Here is a 20,994-nt window from a genome sequence, read left to right on the forward strand (position 1 = left end):
TTTAAACACCTTGGCATTTTTAAGATCTAGGTGGCATTTTATCAGTAATTTAAAGATTGTTAATTGGCACTAAGTTTTAATAGTTCATTTTGTTTTAACAATCAATTGAGTTTATTTTCCTTAATCAAAACAGGCAATTCCTTAAGCTTATTTTTAAAATCTGAACTTCTTTGCAAACCACCATACTGCTTGCTCCCCTGTCTTGTTAAGGGGTATCTAAAAAAACCAAATACTATGCATAGTACAATCATGAGACACTATATGCAAAATAACACTGTATTAAACTACATGTTTTTAAATATCTGAATTAGAGTTTAAGGTTCAATATTTTCTTCTAAGGTGGGAGAGGTTTTTTCATAAAACTGGTTAACAAATAATATTGCTACATACATATATCTAGTAATTTTTCTGGAATTAAGTACATTTTCAGTGAAATAAGCTTGGATTTATTGATGAGGTTGCTTGGTGGCAGTGAGACTTTGGAGGGAAAGAGATGGCATTGTTGCTGCAGTAATTTTCACCCTGAACATAGTATGTCTGTTTTTAAAATTTGCAATGCTTGTCCATATCTGCTATGGATATACACATGTAGAGGGTCTGTGGTTCTGAAGCAGCAAAGGACTATATGTTGCAAATGGCTCCAATCTAGTGTTTAGGAAAACCTTAGATGCCTGCATTTCTATGGTTCAGAGCTTCAGCCAACCTGAGCCCCAAAGGTAAGCTCTGCAGTGTCTTCCACTCCCGTGTGGACAGCAATATTCCTGGCAGAGATCTGTAGGTTAAACAGGACCCCTGGACACAGGAGAACAGAGTGGGAAATGTCCCACCTATAGTTAACAGCCTCGTCCTCCTGGACAAGGGAAGGAGCAAACATCACACATTTATTTCTCCCACATAAAATCAGTTGGTGAGTTTACTTCTTTTCATTTTCTAAAAACAACACAGAAATTCAATGCAAAATGGGTTTCAAACTAAGATATATAGAAATCAGGAAATTCAATTTTTTGAACTGAGTGTAAATCATGTTTCATTCATACACAACACATGCCAGAATTTCCTTGTAGCAAGCAAATTCACTCCAGACTGCAGATCTGCAGTATATCACAATACAATGTGGCAACCACAAGTGTGACTTCCCTTTCTTTCAGTCTTAATTGTAATATTATAGCAAGTACGGTTTCAGATCAGGCAAAATGTGATCTACCTGTAAATCCTATAAAGTCTACACTTACCTATGTACAACCCAGCCTATAAGATTATGTTTCTAAGATTAAGGGGAAATTTTAAAAGAAAATCTTTTGTTGGTAGCTTTCCCATCTTCTTCTGGCCAGAGACTTAAGTGAGCTATTTTTTCTACTGATCTGTCAGTGTGCCCAAGCCTCACTGGGGCCAGGAAATTAACACAAGTCAGGTCTAAGATGCTAATAGACTTTCTGCTTGGGATCAGCCTGAACACCACATTTCCAATTTTCAAACTAATACCTATACACTCCTGCTGCAGTGAGAGCAGTAGGCATTTGGAGAGAGGAAAAAAAAATCTGGGGAATACGGGGGTGAAGAGGGTAACATATACAGAAAGGACAGAATCCGCCCCCCCCAACACCCACATTGTCCCAAGGGGGTAAAAATAACAATAAAGAATCAGCTGAACAGTTAACCTAACTGCTCTTAATTTCAATGTTTCAGAGAAACTCCCATCCCAACTTCTCGTTTTCAATTCCTGACTTGTAGAAAACAGGTCTAAACAGCTCTACACCTATTTTCTGGAGAGCCTGAAGGCTGAAGACATTGTTTACATAGATTCAGGCATCTTACAACTAATGTCAGTCCTTTGTGGAACAAGAAGTTCTCTCCCAACTCTGCAAATAAAATAGGATTGAAGATTACTAATTAGGCAGTGGAAACATCTAACAGAGATCCTGGAGAAGTTTCCAAACTTCTAACAGTGTCTACAGAACTAAGAATGTCTGCATTTGAAAAGGGGTGGGCCTCTTGGGTGCTGAGTGTGGAGAATACATGCGTGGGTACAAGTGTGGGGAGGCAGGTCAGGGCCTGATTGTATCTTCAGACTGTAACCTACATAGGTGGGATCAGATTGCTAAGAACACTTCCCAGGGGGTTCCTGGTGGGTCTTGGCTATCTTGAGACAGCTTTTGCATGGCTCTGGAATTTCACTTAAAGGCAGGTACTGTGCTCGGCTCTTCAAGGTCACCCTTTCCTATGAAAGAAGAGAAATCTCCCATGGAGGAAGCCAGCCTTTTAATTTTTTAAGTATAAGAATCATCCCTATCTCCTTATAGGCCTGAAGAGAAATTCAGCAAGGTTGCATTTTCTTACTTTTGGAACACACTTACTGAGGGTGCTGCAGTGAAGATGGGCAAATAGCAGGTAAAATAAAGGGAAAGGAATTTGAAAAATAAATTTAAAAAATAAAGGGATAGGAAATATGACTTTAAAACAGAAGTAGAACAAATAAGTATTATTCTAGCCTCTCCTTCTTACCCTGCTCCTTCCCTCCCCTGCCTCATGAAAATAAGCCACCAGAGTCCTCTAGGAGACTCTAAGTTTCTACTCTTAAACGGCTCCTTTTCCAAGGAGGAACAAGGTCTGTTTTTTGATGTGGGGCCTCAGATGCTCTGTTATTGCAACTTAATTTTGTCATTGCTTCTGTTCAAAGATTATTTGGAATGAATTGTTTCTTTTGTTTATTATCCAACAAACGACCTCTGCTAATCTTATATTTTATCTCCCGAACATATGGAAAAGCTATTTATTCTAGCCAATCACAATAAAGTGAAGAAAACCCCATTTTATGGAAAAATATATATCACTAGTCTGTTGATCATTAAAGATATGATTACCAGTGAAAACCCTCTGAAGGTGGCACATTTATGCTTCTAGGAACAGATGGGGACACGCATTTTCCTTGCAAATACTTTTGAAATTGCTCTACTGGTAGCAGTATAAAAATGATATACAGATGCCAGGGCCGGCATGGCTAGGATGAGTGCGCCAGATTTACACAGTAAAGCCTTCACATGCAGGCTGTCAGTTTTGATTGATCTCTACTATACCTCAGGAACTTGTTGACTAGGTAGGGAAACAGTGCAAATAATTCACTGCAGCAAGTCAGATAATTCACACAACCAATCGGTCTGCTTCACTTTCTGGCTGTGACATATGAGCCTTCCCCACAAAGATGCATCATTTTCCAGCTTGAGCAATATTCAATGTCAGGGAAGAAAAGGTATTAAAGCCACACAAAAGGAGGCGGACTATCATAGGACCAGAAGTTGTTTTAGTGATGGAAACCAGATTCAGCTCAAGTCTAAGTCCTACCAGAGCATTCAGGCCCAATTGTCATTATCATATTGATTAAAAAAAAAAAGTTCATCATAGTGCAATTTTAGGTTTAACGGCAACGGATCGGGAAAGAGCAAAGAATTATCCCACAAAAGCACAACATTCTTACCGCAGGGACGTTTCCCTGTTCCAGTTCGTTGATGGAGTTGATTAAGTTTAAATGAAGCAGACACTGGATAAAAGTAAGGGTATTGACCACTGGGCACTGCGATCCGTGCTTGAAAGGACCTGATACATGCAGAAAAGCAAGATTTGCTAAATGCTCTAATCTTCAATCAAATCTTACATCAATACAGACAAAGTTTGGTAATGAGAGATTCAATGAAGCATGCGGGAGAAAGAATTAATCCTCTTGGTCTAAACTGGCTTCAACTTTGAAGCTTGCTCCGAAGGAAAGACAGTTATCTAAATGCTAAATAAGAAACTTATTGTACTTTTCATGGCATGCTAATCTTTTGTCTATTTCATCTCTATTATGTGTATGCTCGTAGATTGCAGTTGTCATGGTGATTATATCAAGCCACTCTCAGGGAATGGTGGTGAGAAGCCAGGCACGGAGGTGGAAAAGACCCCCACGCAATCCACAGTATGGGGAGGGGGAAAAAAAAAGAGGGAGAGAGAGAAGTAGGCAGGCACCCAATACTGCCTGGGCTCCTTCCCCACCAGGCCCCTGCCTGGCTCTGGTTTGGGCCAATGAGGCTTGGGCCTTTCAGCATCTGCGTGGTCCCCTAAATGAGGCAAGCAGCATTTGGTAACAATGGTGGCCAGGAGGGGATCCTTTCCCTGTAAAGGTTCCCAGCTTTTAGTCTGAAGGTCCTCCCTCTTTTCACCAAGTCCCCTTCCCCCTAAAGGCTGCAACCAGTAGGTGGAGAAGACAACAGGACAGAGAGAGGCAAAGGCTCAGACCCTTGCAGCCCCACCTGGCAAAGCGGTGCCCAGGGGCAGAAAGGTGAGTGATCAGATCCTGATTGCTGAAGAGGAATGTGTAGGGAGAGAAGCAACCCACAGAGCCCTGGAAGGAGGTGGAAGCTAGATGGTCACTGGGCCCTGGTGACCAAAAGTGACCCTGGGTCCTTTATGTGTTTTACAAAAGTTGCCAAATTAAGATGGGATTATAAGTGCTCCAGTCCTTGTCAGGGCTGAAAGGCTGGGAGCCTCAAATATGCCCCAGCAGTGTTGATGAAAAGCTTAAAAAGTAATAAAAAGGAGAAAAGAGCAGGAAAGTAACATGTATAACTCTTATTAAAGAGAAGAGCCATGGAGAGGTTGTGAACTTGAATCACTGTTTGAACTTTAATTTGTTCATTAACAGGATTTGCCCCTCACTGCGAATGTTATTACTTCCCTTTGCCGCTCAGCAACAACTCTGGGCATAATGAAAGAGTCTGGCAAAAAGTTAAACGCCTGGTAATTAATTCATTTAATTGAAAAAAAAAGGGGGGGGGGAAGAGAGAGAGAGAGGTCCCACTGCAGAAGCAGAAGGCAGAAGGGTTGGAGGAGGGGGCAAGGCTGAAAACTGCATGGAGGCCCTCTCCAAGGCTCAATGCCACCCACCAAGGAGGGGACATGTGGTCTCTGATGAGGCTCTTTCGTCAAAATTAATGACAGCAGCACCCTGAATACCCTCTGTCCAATACCACCTGCCCCTGGTTCAAACCCTGCTGGCCAGGGCTTCAGCCAGGAGCTACTGTGGATGATCTGTTAGGGTGGCATGGATACCAAAAATATAAAATACCAAATAGCATATATTCAAAAAACACCTCTCATTAAAAAGTGGAGAAATACATTTTGCTTTCTCTCCTTCCTTCCTTTCCAACAAGTTTCTTTTGTGGTCTTCAGTTTCCAAGATGGAGTGAAAAGGAGTATCAGAAGCTGGGTATAATCCTCATGTTTGCATCTTAGTATTAATCAGCCTTATTTCCACCCCCACCCCAACAGATAATTTAAATAAACTCAAGGGATGAGAAATGAAATACACTCCTTGCCCCTGCTCAGAAGCAACAGGACTAAGCCAGGTTGCTTTGCCTCTAACCTCACAGGGCCTGCCTTTTCCTTTGTCATTTATCCCCTTTCTATGTTTGTCAACCACTGTGCACAATCCCCTTGGCATGTGCATCCTCCTTCCAAGGGAAGCAATACTTGGCTACAGTTAACTACCGGGACACCCCAGACACCTCAGAGCTATTAGCACCATGTTGCCCTTGCCCCCAGATGGGAGAACAGTGAAATTCAGGAAATCAATGGTAGGTCAGTTATCCTTTCCTGCTTAATATGTTTAAGGCCTACCACCGAAAAGTAATAGGTAGTTGCAATTTCCTCACATTTTAAAAACTGGTGTCCATATAATCAATGCAACTTTCTTTAGAAAAACAATTCTCTACCATTTATTCTCCCATTACAAAACTACAATGGGCAGAAAAAAGAGAGAGGTGAGGAGAAAATGAGAGACAATATAAATAAATCCCCTTGTATCCAAAACTGTTTCCTAGGTTTGTATTTTTAATTAAATCACTTCTAAACCAAAGGGAAAGGACAGCATTTTCTCATCCAAATCACAATGTCACCAAATAAAGTCATCAAAATTATCATCTTGCTACCTCACCGTTTAACCCAATGTGACTACAATCCTAACCTCAAACTCTACACTGCTACAAATGACCTGTACTTATGTCTTCGTGGAAACCAACGAAAGGCACAAACTCATTTTCATTAACAAGGAGAAAGGAACAAAAAATTTTAAAGGGCTATTTTTTAAGCTAAAGCAAGTTCTTGGACTTACTTAGCATTAAAGTTACTCCCCACCTTTTACAGTCCTGAACATCGAGTTCTATTTTCCAAAGTTGTGGGTCTATACTGATTTTATTCTGGACAAGTGACACTATTAGGAGTCTACACACAAAACAAAACACAAAGGTTCCCTAAATCCACACTGTTTAGTCTTTAGCTCTGTCTATAAAAAAAAACTTTAGAGAGACCAGGTCAACCAGGTCTGGTAACCCTTCCACTATCCTAATCTATACACCTGTCACCTTACATGTGCAAAGTGAGTTTCTTCCTTTTTCCAAAACAGCTTTCAGAGTGCCTTGATATTAACTACCATAAACCCTCACATTACTGGAAAGCCCTGGATAGCTCTGATAGCCTGTAACAGCCCTACCTCCTTAAATTGGCCTTTAAGCCTCCTCACCACTCTCCCTAACTGGACATTTCTGGTTTGTTTTCCACTACTAGTTTACACAAGGCAAGACAGCTCTTCAGACAGCCCTCCCATTGTCCTCTCAAAACACCACATGGATTATCTTCATTTCATTGAACACCTGTGAGGTGGCAGGCACCATGTTAGGCATTACAAACATTATCTTATTTAACCCCTTCAACTTAAGGAGATATGATTACACCCATTTTCAGGTTGTAGAAACTGAGACTAAAGAAGTTAAGATACTTGTCCAACCAAAATCTCACCGCAGAGACAGGATTCTTATGCTTATATATCTGGCTCAAAAGCTGGTTTACTTTCCACTCTGGCATACTCCCACCCCTGCTATACTGTGTGTTCTGATCACTACTTCTCCCGGCCATCCGCAATGCCTTCTCAACTCCACCATATATATCTGAATCCCACCCAGCCTGTAAATCCCAAAGATAATTCCCACCTCTATCTTGAAATCTTTCACCATTCATCCTAGTCCTTGGCAGACTGCTGAACTCTTCATTATCTGCAACACTTATACGGCATGCCTATTCTCTGCCCTGCACGGTCTTGTCAGTTTTCTTTTACCCAGTCCCTTCCAACCACATTGTAAGCTCCTTGAAAATGGAAATTCCTTTGTATTTCTTTCTCACTCCCCAGAGCCTAAAAATATAGCTCCCATTTGCTGAGCACACAGCAACAATCCTAAACAATCAGGTACAACAATCCTAAAAAGCAGATACTATTATTATTGTCATTTTGCAGATAAAGAAAACAAGGCTCGGGGCGATTAAGAAACTTGCCCAAACCACTCAGCAAGTAACAGATGTGATATTCAAACACAGACTACCTGAAACCAGTCAAATGCTGCAATATACAACACTGGCTCAAATACACTGTGCCTCACAGAATGTGAATTCATGAAGTATCACTGTGTGGAAGATATTCAACAAACTTCCAGGAAACCTCCCTTTAACCAATGACTTCAGACAAGGGGCACTGTTTTTACTCTTTAGTAGGGTAGATTCTGAAACTCGACAGAAGGAAAGATGAGTGTATACTGCCCCATAACATCCCAGACCTCTCCTTCTATTCTCCCCTCCTGTCTTGGAGCCATGCCCCCTGTAGGTGGGAGCCAATGATGCTGTCTTATCTGTATCTGTACTTGTGTTTCTGTGAGCTGGAGCCGCTGCTGGGGAAAGAAAAAGAGCCTCTGTAACTTTTAAATACACAGAGGAAAGTAGAAAAAATAAAAGATACAAGTGTTAATTTTTTTTTAAGCCTGCAAGGGGTTGGGGGGAGGTTGTGCTATCTCTGCAGCAAAAATGGGTTGCTCCTGTGGGAGGAATAACAATTGCAAAAAAATGTTCACAGCTGACCAATTATACCAATATATGGAACTTCAATCAGCTTCTGTCCTCCCGTAAGATATGAAGATGGCAATGGGAATTAATGAAATGTCTAAGAAAAGAAGAACTTCTGAGAGTACAAAAAACAAGGCCTGGAAGTCTGGCTACTTTTCCTCCCACATGGAGAGCGTGTCTTCAGTGCCAATGCTGAAGATCTGGACTTGATAGTATTAAGCAAGCTGGCAGGTTTCTTTACAACCAACAGCCCTTCAGGAAGCTTTTTATTTTATTTTTTTTAAATCTCTTGCAATGGCAACAGAGTACTACTTCTTATGAACTTGAGAAAGGAGAAATAATGACTACATTATCCACCTGTCTCTAGTAACCATGCTAAAACCACTCTATTCTCCCAAGTTCCCAAAGGTAAGTTTCCATCTTCATTTATATTTTGGTTTAAATATGTGTATAGCTCAAGAGTTACAACCCTTACCTTTACCTACAAAACCTGTGCAGTGGCACACAAAATCCTGCACTTGCACAGTATTTAATAAACCAAGTCCTTCCATTTACTTCATCTCAGATTAGGATCAAAACTACCTTTTGAAGTAGATCCATGGGGTACCACTATAATTGATACACATTTTGCCTAAAAGGAAACCAAAATTTACTCCAAGTAACACAACTGGTACATGGTAAACCTGGTCTCCACTCCTGGTCCAGTTTTCTTTCTACCACATGACACTTCCCAATTTTCAGGGCAATTTCTCACCTTTCCTATATTCTGGATCCACATGTGAACTTTGTAAATCTACCACCAGGACCCTATTAATAAAGAGATGGGCTTTAAACTACTAAGAGCCTCCTCATCCCAATCCTATACACAAAATTTAATATTTCGACTCAAAGTAAGAAACATTTGGATGTTTATTAAGTCTATAGAAGATGAATAGACATAATGGTTAGGCTAGCCATTTCAAAAGAAAGGCTAACATTACGTCACTTATTTTTCCACCATTGTCATATCTATTGAGGATTTCCTGGGTACCTAATATTCCCTTGTACTTATAATGTAAAATTTAGGAGTTGTTTAGTCTACCTAATGGACAAACCAGGTCTACGCAGAAAAGAACTGGATCTGTCTACCTTGTTCACTGACCTTTAAGTTGGATATGTAGCCCTGGTATCCAGGACCCAGCAGGTCCCCTTCCCTAATTTCTGGGCAATATCCAAGCTCATCAAAGCAGACAGGACTCAACTTTCCAGACCTTATAAACGATTGAAATAAGGTCATTCTTTTCGTCTCAGCTCAAACTTGGTTAGTCTCCATATCCAATCTAACTCTTGGGTGAAAGAGAAGAACACATTTGTTGCTTTGGGACTGTTGCCCTATTTCTTTATCTGCTGGCTGACCTTCCCTATGTAAGTGCACCAGCATTTGCAACATTCAGTTTAAGCTGGAAGGCTCTTTCATCTTTGTCCCCTGGCCTTGATCTCTCATCATTATGGTCTGAATCCCTGCTAATCACTAATGATCCCATGGCCCTTTATATAATACTAAGGTATTAGACCTGAACTCTTAGAAAAATTCCTACTCAGCTAATTACATTCTTTCTGCTTTTCTTGGTACTCCATACAGTCTCAGCTGGAGTTGAATCTCAACTATTCCCTCAGATTTTAAATTGTTTGCTAGTGGTTTTTGGAAAGGAATTATAAACTCTTCCCTCAAATAAATTCAACTAATTATGATTCAAAACTCCCATGACCTACCTCTTTCTCTTTTCGTAGTCTTTCTATTCCCTCTCTCATATTCTGGTCTTGAATATAAGAGTTTAACTTCACTGGGTGAGGAGTTTCATGATTCTATATTTTGATAGTATATTGTTAACTTAAAGCAGTACACAGTGGTTCTATACATATCTACTTTGGGGTCTGTATTCACAACCAACTACTAAAAATGACAAACGTTTCAACCCACAGGTTACATTTAACCTACAGTCTAAGGATCACTGAATTTTTTGGTAATGGTGAATGCCTTGCTCACAAAATAGAATACAGGTGAAATTTGGTTTCTTAACTGAGTATGATTCTTTTATATTTCAAGGAATGTGAGCACCAATTCTATAGAACTATATATGGCAATCCTGAATTTAGCCCATGACATCTTGAATTTTTCCTATCCATTTCCATATTCTAGAACTTAACAGCTTTTGTAATCATAGCAGCAAAACTGAACTCTCATAAAATCCAAATCAACCAAATTCTTGACAACATAACTTTCTGAGCATGTCTCTGTACTGTATACCATTGTACTATACATGTATATGACTGTTAAATTAATAATTCATTGACAATCAAAGAGAATGTACAGCTCCAAATGAGCACTTTTCTTAAAGCTGTCCCTTGGCAGCTACTTTTATTCCAATGGTGCTGCCATTATCCAAACTATGTTTGTATAATGACTTTAGAACTAGTTTAAAAGCTACTAAAGAAAGCCATCTAATTGTCCTTCTGATTGTTTTGATCCCAAATTATACTACCCTGACTTGATCAGTCTCCCTACTCTTCAGGGCACTGAAAGTCTACAAAAGAAGACGACTTACCACTGCCTAGGCTTTTTAACAAGATGTGCTGTGAGTTTTGAAAACAGTGCCTAATGAAGAGCTCCAAAACAGGTTTGATCAATGGCAGCAATGAACGCATCATTGCAAACTTCCAGGATGACTAGATGGATAAAGACACACTAAAATATATGTGCAAGTCCTGGTATAGTTGTCTACATCAGTTTATAGTCATATCCTGGTTACACAGTTTCAGCTCTACAGCACACATTTAGAGTAGAGATAAAATTATTCTTAACATCTTCTATTACTGTACTTCACAAAATTTGACATTCTTTAGGTGCATCTTATATATTTCACACAGAAATGTCTTGATATTCAAGAATATAGGCATTGTTCTGAATTATCTGAAGCATTATCCACAAAAACATTCAAACTATAAATAATCGGGATAGACATATTGGGTATGTTTTTTCTATTTCTATTAAACCAATGAAAATGAGTTTTAACCAGGTGTATTTGTGATTACTTGGGATGTGTTTGTTTGCTTGACTTAACTGTAGGCCATTCTTATTTCAGATTGGGAGAGAAAGGAGTATGTGGCTTTGATTTTAACTAAAAATATCATGCCTTTACTCACACAAAACCAGATAGTCCAGTATACCATATGAGGAACAAGACATTTTTAGGAAAACTTGACATTCTAAAATAATTAAAAGAATGTCATAAGCCCATTCCATCACGCAAGCCCTTTAAACATTGTTTTTAAAGCCTTAAGGAGGGGAAAAACAAACAAACAAACAAACACATGCCACTGGGTAGGGACAGGGCACTTACTAGCTGGAGAAAACTTCCTGACCTGCAATTTTTCTTTCCTTGACTTACTACTTGAGAGTAATCAATCCAATTTCTCATTTGTATACATGAAAAGCCACAGTTTTTAACTCTTTCATAATAATATTCCTCAAATTTCCTGGGGCCAGGAGAAGATACACGTATTCTAGTTACACTTCAACAATTATTTATTAGCTGCTTATGGGGATCATGTTCAATGGCAAAGTGAAACGGAGGACCTATAACAGATAATGAATAAATACTTATTGAATTAATGAATGGAGGAAAAGAAAATCATACCTTGAGTCAACACATGCGGAGTCCATGGTAAAAGTGACTCCTACAGAATTTGGTCTGTGTAAATACAATCTGTATTATATAGTATCAAGCCTAAAGTATTTGCTTAGATTTGGATGACTTCAGATGTCAGAATTCATTCATCAGGGCCCTCGCAATAGTTTTGAACTTAATCCCTTGTTTTAAATGACTCCTGATAAAATCAGTCTTTAATACCCAAGACTAATACCTAAGTAGTCATTAAGACTGGAGCTTTACACAATATTTACCTGAATTCCATACCTGAGATAAACTGTACGTTTCACATACCCAGCACTTGTACTAAAAGCATATGGGCCTCTCATTTAAGCTACCAGATGATTTTCTTGCACAACTAGTTTCCTCACTTTTCCAATTATTCCAGTTTTAGAAGACGTTTGGTTTCATAAATAGCGCCTTCTCCCTGACTTACTGTGGACTATTTGGTAGGACACATAACATCTCTGTTCCTCGGCATATATGATAGAACAGCAAGAAGATAAAACCCTCCTCCTTCCTGGGGGACTTTTGTGAGTATATTGATAAATACCTACAAAATGGTAAATGTTACTACCTCTTTCAGCATTTTGAAAGATGTCAACCAAACACAAAATATTTTTGGTGTGTGAATTAAAATGCCTCTTCCTGATGGTCTCAGATGTTTCCTTGTAAGATAGCGTGTCAAGAACTGGCTTATATATTATCCGTCCTCCAGAACGCACTGACATCACACTTCATAATAGCTTGGTATGGTGATTGCTGTCAAAATCACCTGCATGGAAACATCCGTGCCCTAGACTGACATAACGTATTAGCGTGACAGAGGAGTAAACAACTAAGAGCACCGCGCGAAGCCCCGACTTTGAGCACTTGGGACAGAGGGGTTGGTTACGTGTGAGCTGAAGGGCCTCAACCCTGCTTACGCTTCAACTTAGGAAGAGAATAAAAGTTGCCTGGAGGTCTCGTGGGCGAGGCGGGGAGACCAGAAAGGCAAGTGCCTGCGACAGGAATAGGAAAAACTTTTTTGTTTTTTTTTTTCAAATTCGAATCCCATCCAGGGCTAGGCCTTTGCGTCCCCCTTCTCCATGACCGCCAGGCGACGGCACGCACTTTGCTGGGAAATAAAAACGAAACGAGGGTCTGGGGGTGCGATCGGCTCCACACCTCTCGGGTGAGGGGTGGGCAGTGTCTGGGCACCTAACCTTTCTGGCCGGCGCTCTCACCGCATCCCCCAGCGAGCGACTCGCCGGCCCCGGGCGACCCCCACGCGGGCTCGCGTTGCCAACCGCCCGACCCGCACTCTCCTCGCCCTCCCCTGGGGTTTGCGGTGGGCAACACTCCCCGCGAGCCCGGGTCTGTCATGAGCCCTCTTCCCCAGCTGCGCCGTGAAAAGCAGAGCTACGGACTCTAAACTGCACACAAAGCCCCCAACCGGGCCGCGGCGACTCCAAGCTTCGCTAGTCCGGCTCCGGGAGCTAAGAGCCTCGCCCCGCGAAAGCACCTCTACCTTCCTTCCCCCACCCACCCCCTGGGGAAGCCCCGCTGAGGGGCAGCAGCGAGCAGGAGGTGAGCCCCTCCGCACGTGAGCACCCCCGCCCCCAGCAGGGCCCTCTGCCCGGCGGACGCTCTCACCTCTAATGAACAGGCGGTGCCGCCTGCGGGAGGAAGAGAGCGAGTGGGGAATACTCACACTGGGTCGGGCCGCGCAGGGACTCCGTCGGGAAGGACCCGCGAGCTGGGGAGCAGAGCCCCAGCCGGTTGCGGCCGCGCCGCCTCCTCAGAAGGGAGGCCTCTACCGTCCGGCCGTGGACCTGCAGCTGCCTCGCGCGCACGCGCACGCGCGCGCCACCGCCGGCCCCGCCCCGCCCCGCCCCGCCGGCCCCGCCCCGCCCCGCCGGCCCCGCCCCGCCCCGCCGGCCCCGCCCCGCTGGCCTCCTTTTCCGCCGCTGGCTCCCACCCCTCCTCTCCGTCAGCTGGTGCAATCGGCGCTCTCCTGGAGACGTACGCGAAGCGACATGGAAAGCCTTCCACCAAAATGAGCTGTGATATCCTTTTGATGGCTATAATTTATTCCAAATCGTCCCTGGACTGAAACGATCAATTAGCAGCCCGAAACGCACTGTGAAGTAAATTGTCACACTCTCTATTACAGGATGGTTATCATATATTTATAAGGTGTGTTTTCTGCAATCAGAACCAACAAGGTGTTGAGCGATCAGTCATAAACGCACTTCTTCAAAAAGAGCGGGAGAGAAGCTCTAGCATTGTATGGCAGAGGAAGAAAAGTCTTATGACAGTTATTAACTCTCTCACCCTCTGCCCACGGTGATGTTTCCTCTTGGCATCTGGGAAGTGCAGTGAGGCTAGAACTCTGCACCAACTCTCCAGGCCACTCGTGTGACCCCGAGAGAAGGGTCCCTGTGAACAACAGAGGCTCAAAGCCCCAAGAGGAGTGGTTACCTTGCTATGTAAATAGAGATCAGGCATAAGAATCCTCACTCTTTCTCTCTGGCCTTCCTCCCACCCAGGAGAATAATATCTTATTCTTCCCTTCTTAAACTTCTGGCAGAATGGTTGCATTCTATACTTAATCTTAAGTGCCTTGTCTTCCTCAGGTCTCAGGTTGTTGCCTTCTTCTCTCTGATATTCAGGTGTTATGTACTGTAGAGATTATGCCATGGTGATATAAAGTTTACCTACAGAGAGAACTCTGCATTCTGAATTGGAATCTGCCACAATGCACAAACTCTGAGAAAGTCATTCAAAATTCTCATTCAGTCTGGTAGACAGTCTTGACTGGACCAAACTATGGAGACATGGTTATTTTGCCCTTACAGTCATCTTTAATGACTACACATGGATATACATCCAGAACTTCTGAGTTTCCTGTAACAAGCTATCATCACATTATCATCCATCAACCACCTTTCAATCATTTTTTTTAATGTTTATTTTTTTTTGAGAGAGACAGAGACAGAGCATGATCAGGGGAGGGGCAGAGAGAGAGGGAGACACAGAACTGGAAGCAGGCTCCAGGCTCTGAGTTGTCAGCACAGAGCCCCACATGGGGCTCAAACTCACAAACTGCGAGATCATGACCTGAGCTGAAGTCGGAGGATTAACCAACTGAGGCCCCCCAGGTGCCCCTCAATAATTTTTTAGAAGGATTCTGGTTTGTATCCAATTAATATTCCTTTTGCCTGAAAAACAACTCTGAAGCCCAGCCTATTGATTTTTGTGAGAAAAGTTTAGCTGCCAGGAGCATGCCTCTATGGGCAATAAAGTGACATTTGTGAAGAGTGAGTCACAAGGTGGGGTAAGATCCAGAGTTTATACCACATTCTTCTTAGATTAACTGCCTCCATGATTTCTGAATGGCCAGGCTAGCTGCAATGCTAACCTCTTAAAAATGGACAGAAAGGAAAACTGGTTGGGCATTTGAGTTGTAAAGGCAACTGTTGCCATTGGGCATCCTCCAGCATAAATGGAACACGATGTCCCTCTTTTAGGAAGCACAGGAACCAGGGAGCCTTGCCTCATTTGAGTGAGTGAAGAGCATAGTAAAGAGCCAGACCCAGCACTTCCACCTTATAGTTTCTAAAGTCATTGACTTAATTTGCATTTAACAGCTAGTAGCTAAAATTGAGCATTTACTCTATGCCAGGCATTGTGCTTTAAATTATATGCATTATCTTATTTTATCCTATCAACAAACTTATGGGGGGAAGGTTCCTCATTTTGCAATAAGAAAATGAGATTTGGCAAAACTAAGTAACTTCTCCAAGAGCAAACTCCTAGTGAGTGATGATCTCAAATCCAGGCCAGTCTCCAATGCCCATGCTCTTTACCCCAATAATATAATACCTCAAAATTTTAAGATTTTGACTTAAGATTTTCCACCAAAAAGATTCTAGTGGAGCTGATGACACAATGAAAGTGGTGAATTCTGGGAGAAGAAGGAAAGAACAGCTGCCTGCAGAGGAAAGACACAATAGATACATATACCCTTACTGGGTAGGTTACCCCTTTTCTGTTCTACCCTTCATACATCCCATGACTTCTTTTTCAGAGTTATCACCTGCCATCTGGTGTCTAGCCAAAGAGACCTTACCCAAGGTCAGTGATGCCTGCTAGGCTTGGGGTGGGGGGTTGGGTGGGTAGAGTGGATGAGCAGACCCCAGAGAAATCACAGCACCCTGGGGAGGAGACTTAAGTGAGAGGCCAGTGTTGGCCAGAGGCCCTTGTCCCAGACCCCCAGCTCTGAGAATGAAATGTTGCTTCCTAATGGACTTTAAATTACCAACATCGCTAAACTCTCCCTTAATAGACTTGTAAAGATCTGCTTGCTACCTTTTTCCCCCTTCATGTAGAATTTGTAATCAAGAGCCCAATTTTGTCATTTGGAAATACTAATTATCTAATCACGCCATGCTGCATAACGTACTTGTCTGCCCAATTAGCTAGGACAATTATTAAAATTCAGAGGCCTAATTATGTCTCAATTTAATGCTGGCAAACTTGCATACAGAGCAGTAATTAAAATCCTCTCTTTCCCTCTGCCTTTAGGGCAGGGGATGATTAGGCCCTGTCAGGGGGTGTACTGAACTAAACCAGTGAAGCGTATTGTGCAACATGACCCTGCATTGTTAAGTGTGTCAACATATTAACCTGAATTCCCTTCAGCCCCCACATAATCACATTTGGTAGAGGAATAAAGGAGCTAAAACATGAAGCATTTTATTAAAAAAACATAAATTCTTTTTAATTAATGCTATGAGAGTTCTGATGAATTTCATGCTTCCAAGTGCTGGAAGACATAAGACTGGTTCATCTAATTACTGGCAAATTTGCTCTTGTTAAAACTACTTTTTTTTACTCATTTAAAGAAAATGCTTTTTTTTTTTTTGGTGGTGTAATATAAAAAGAAGAAGAAAAGCCTAGCTACTTGGCTTCCAGTAATACAGTAGATTACCAGTTTTGTTTGATGATAGAACACAAGTGAATGTTGACTTCTAAAAGAATCAAATCCAAGACTGGAGGCATTAAGAAAAAAAGGGGGGGGGGCTAGAATTTAATACTTGAAAGATGTTAATACAAGTGAAACATTAAAAATCATAATATTGAAACAAATTCAAAATATTTACCTTTTGAGCTCATAAGTTTGATGTCTGAAATAAAACCAGCATGAGGAGACCAGAGCAGAACACAAGTTCTCGTTGCTTCCGAAGTCCATCAACATGCAGGAACCCAGACAGTGTGTGTTTACTCTCCTGGCATCTCAGTCCTTTTCTCTATGAACTAAGGAGAGCCACCAAACCCAGTAAAACTTCGGAGCTGTCTTCTAAACTCTGGGTTTCACTAATAATGGAATATGTGATAGAGTTTTCATGTATTCAACTAAAAAAGGAAAGCATTCTGTCTAGACCCAAAATGAATTATTCTGGAGAAAGGACTTCTTTCAGTTGCTTCTAAACTTCTTGCTGCATAGATGTTTCCAGAGACACACAAACACACACACACACACACACACACACACACACACAGTCACTTATTTGGATGAGCTTCCTCTCACAGTAGGCAAGGCAAGCCTGTCTCCATTTTATTAATGTGGGGCAGTTAAGATATTTATTGAAGCTGACCACTGTACCCCCCACTTCCTAATTATGGGCAGGGCAAGTTGAACTCAGTTCTGCTTGCCCGCACTGAATCTGACAGAGTATCTGTGAATGAGACCCCAATGAAGGATGCTTGGTTTAGTAAAATACCTCAAGTTGAGATCAAAATATAGATAATGTTATAAATAATGACAGAACAAGGGAGCCTATATATCAACATTGGAGGACCTTCTTTCTGTCCTTCGGTCAATACTTACTTGCAACATGTTTAGTCATATCGGTTTATATTTGGTGACTTTGGCCCATGTATGGCCTCTTTTAAGTTTTTCCATTCTCCGAGATACATATGATTACATCGAGTTGGTGGTAGTAAAAGTACAGTTCCTTCCTCCTACTCTTACGCTGGGTACATCATGGGATAGAAGATGGTGTTTAGGGACCACTCTGGCTGGTACAGCCCCTCTTACTAACAAAGACAGTGACTACAGGTAGTCTCGGCAGGTGATGGTTGGCTGGAGCTACGACAGGCCCTTAGGCGCTTGTGCTATAAAACCAGGCGGTAGCCCCTCCCCCAAGCCTCCCACAGAGTGTGCCCCGTGTCTTGAAAATGGCCTTGCTCTGAGTCTCTTTGGATGGCAAACTGAAGTGCAAATCTGTGTTCTGACTTGTTCCTGTGGCTGTCAGCATGTTTTCCTCTTGTCAGCAGCAATTGACTGGTCAGGCTCACCCCTGTACAGCAATTGTAACAGCTCATTGACAGGCTAGTGACCCAGCTGGACCTGATAATGGAAAACTATTGATTTTTGTAGGCTCCACGAATCTAAAATGAACGACCGATGTAATGTCATCAATTGTCTCGGACTCTGATAACCCAAGGGAAAAAGTTTCAGGGATTGCTTGCATGGCCTGACAATAGTGTTTCAAAATCTCCCTAGGTATATGTAAGAAGAAACCCATTTCCTGTGTGTTTTCCTTAAATGACCCCAATTAGGCAAGGCTTCAATTCCTAGCCTTGCATGTTAAATAAAGTGGGACTTAGCACTGCCAATCGGCCAAACTGGAACTTGATATACGATTTAGACAAGATACTTGAGGAGAGGCACTTTAGAAAGGAAATGTTCAAAATGTTTATTGTAAAACAAACTCACAGAAAAGAAAAAAAAAGGTTGGGATTAAACCAAAATATACCGGCTCTCAAAGATCTTTATATATGAAATTAGGATAGAACGATTAGGCTGTCTCTGCTGACCTGAGTTGATTTGTTTGGTAGAAAGAAAGGCTTGAAGACGATGCAGACATGCCTTGGGTGTGTGTTGAGGGAAATCACTATTTCATTTTGTTTTTCAAACCCTTTTCTTAGTTGATTATTTCAAAATACTCAAGCATTGCTCAGTGTATTCTTCAGAAACAAGAGCTGTTTCTTTTTGAGCTAAATTAGCAGTACGTTAGATCTAATTTTTCCCACTAGACAAATCCAGAGAACTCTGTGCTGAGTTATGGATAGAATGTCTGATAATGGTTTCTGCTGAAGGGAACTTCCTTAAAAAAAAAAAAAAAAAAAAGAAGGCAGGTTATTGATCTTGGCTGCCAACTCAATACATTTAGTTCACAATTCACTTGTAGTGAGAACATAATCATCTTATGGAACTGATCAGATTCAGACATTCTTAGAATACGGTTCTGAGAGCTGGTTGAAAAATCATACAGCACAGAGGTAACAGGGGTGCTTCCTCAGCCATTTGCTCACAGGGGGCTAGAGAGAGAGCCTCAGTGAGGAGCTGGAAAGAACAGACCCCAGAGGTGACAAGTCCATGTGCAGCAGGACTCCTATTCACAGGATCCAACAATCTTCACACACTCCTATAATGGTCCCTTTATGGCCTTTGATCAGCTTCACCCCTTACAACACTACATTCCTGGTTTCCTAGTGCTATCAAAACCAACGTTGCTGTTTGGCTGCCCATTAGTGAAGATACACAAGGATAAGACCTGAAAGAAATTAAGCTAGACCAAAAAACCCCAAAAAACAAAAAGCAAAAACCATCCATTGGCATTTGGACTTTACTAAATATAAAACACTTGGTGCAGAGAACACAAGATTTGCTTGCTTCTGTGACATGTTCTTCTGGCCCAGGCAAGGTATCAGCAGCTAAAACTCAGGGGCTAGGTCTTACATGTTTTGGGGTTCTCCAGAGTGGTTGCCACAAGGCCTTACATGTCACAGACACGATAGTCTTTGAAAAAAACAGCCAAAAAAGCTACTTTTAAGTATAGAAGGACGAAGGTAAGCATTTTCCAGTTTGTAATAGATTTTGGAGAAAATCATTGAAATCATGGTACCTGTCCATGTGCCTGTCTTCAGGTTCGTGCCAGTCAGTAAAGAAATTGCACTTGTCTGTGGTGAAAATATGAAGAAGACTAAGTTATGTGATTTTATATAGCAAAATTAAATCTTTTAGAAATTCCAAAATTACATCTTTTGGGGGTGTTGAACGTTGTTTCTTTTCACAAATAATTATGATTAGAGGTGAAAGATGCTTTTAATTTGTATCCTTACTTGACAAGCCAAGATAAAAAGTGGGCAAAACCATTCATTGGTCCCAGTAGCTTAAAAATGACACTTCTGTGGAAGCCAAGAGAATGAGAGATTCTAAATATTCATTATTCATACACCTTATTAAAATTAAAACAATTACAGTTATCTGACTGTCAATAAACAGAAATATTTGTGATTAAGACACACAGCCCTAATTATGATAAGTGGACCACACTGGACTAAAGTCATTTGGGGCTTCTTTTAGGTTTCTCTTCTATTTTTTGTCATTACAAACCAGTTATGGATTTTTAAACCCAAATCTGTGATTCAATTGAAATGCCAAAAAATATCTTATTCATCGTAATTTTAACTTCACCATAATCTTTTCTGACAACATGATTCTTACCTCCAGCTCTATGCAATGTCAGCTCTGTTGCCAGCAGCAGCTGCACAGAAATGATGCCGTTTGGAGGAAAAAAAAAATAATTTTGTTTTTTAATTTGATTTATAAAGTGCACATTTAAATCCATATTACATGCTTTGCTGTGCTTTGTAACTTGTGCTATAGATTTAAATGTGTTAAGCATCTTCCCTCTAATAACCAATCATAAAATTAATAATAGAAGATTAAAAGCTCTGGGTCCACTATCACCTCTGTTTTAACCTCTCTCTGCTTCTTATCTTTCAGAATGCTTTAGGCTGCAAATAAAAGTTATTTCATAAAGCAGAAGGGCAAAAATCTCATGGCCCCTCCATTTGTGACAATATGGATGGACCGTGAGGCCATCAGGCTAAGTAAAATAAGTCAGAGAAAGACAAATACTATATGCTCTCACATGTATGTGGAATCTAAAAACACCAAACTTAATACAAATTGAAAACAGATTGGCAGGTGCCAGAGGTGGGGAGTCAGTAGTGGGAGAAATAGGTGAAAGTGGTCAAAAGGTATAAACTCAGGAGATGTAATGTACAGTTAACAATACTTAATTGTATATTTGAAAGTTGCTGAGAGAGTAAATTTAAAAGTTCTCATCACAAGAAAAAAATGTTTTGAAATTGTGTGATGGATGTTAACCTAACATACTGGGACAATAATTTTGCAATATAAAAACAAATCATTATGGTGTGTACTTTAAACTACTACAATGTTATATGTCAGTTATGTCTCAATAAAATGGTGAGGGAGGGGAATCTTGTGGTTCCCGTGTTGATTGATTTAGTATCTCAGTAATAT

At 41.2% G+C, this 20,994-nt stretch overlaps 2 long non-coding RNA genes across 3 annotated transcripts in view; both read right to left on the reverse strand.

The window, feature by feature from the left end:
* The window catches only part of LOC128313924 (uncharacterized), a 29,983-nt gene extending 17,187 nt beyond the window's left edge, over nt 1-12,796 (reverse strand). The window contains exons 1-2 of one of the 2 annotated variants that reach the window (XR_008295043.1): nt 12,184-12,796; nt 3,473-3,591 (exon numbers count right to left, since the gene is read on the reverse strand). This is a non-coding gene — a long non-coding RNA (uncharacterized LOC128313924). The remainder of the gene's footprint in view (nt 1-3,472; nt 3,592-12,183) is intronic. The other variant, XR_008295044.1, reaches the window with a different exon arrangement.
* Nucleotides 1-13,467, reverse strand: part of LOC113599261 (uncharacterized) — a 78,227-nt gene extending 64,760 nt beyond the window's left edge. The window contains exon 1 of the long non-coding RNA XR_003420020.2: nt 13,300-13,467. This is a non-coding gene — a long non-coding RNA (uncharacterized LOC113599261). The remainder of the gene's footprint in view (nt 1-13,299) is intronic.
* Nucleotides 13,468-20,994: the final 7,527 nt, after the last annotated feature.

The sequence above is a fragment of the Acinonyx jubatus genome, chromosome C1 (assembly GCF_027475565.1).
Source record: "Acinonyx jubatus isolate Ajub_Pintada_27869175 chromosome C1, VMU_Ajub_asm_v1.0, whole genome shotgun sequence".
NCBI classification, from domain to species: Eukaryota; Metazoa; Chordata; class Mammalia; order Carnivora; family Felidae; genus Acinonyx; species Acinonyx jubatus.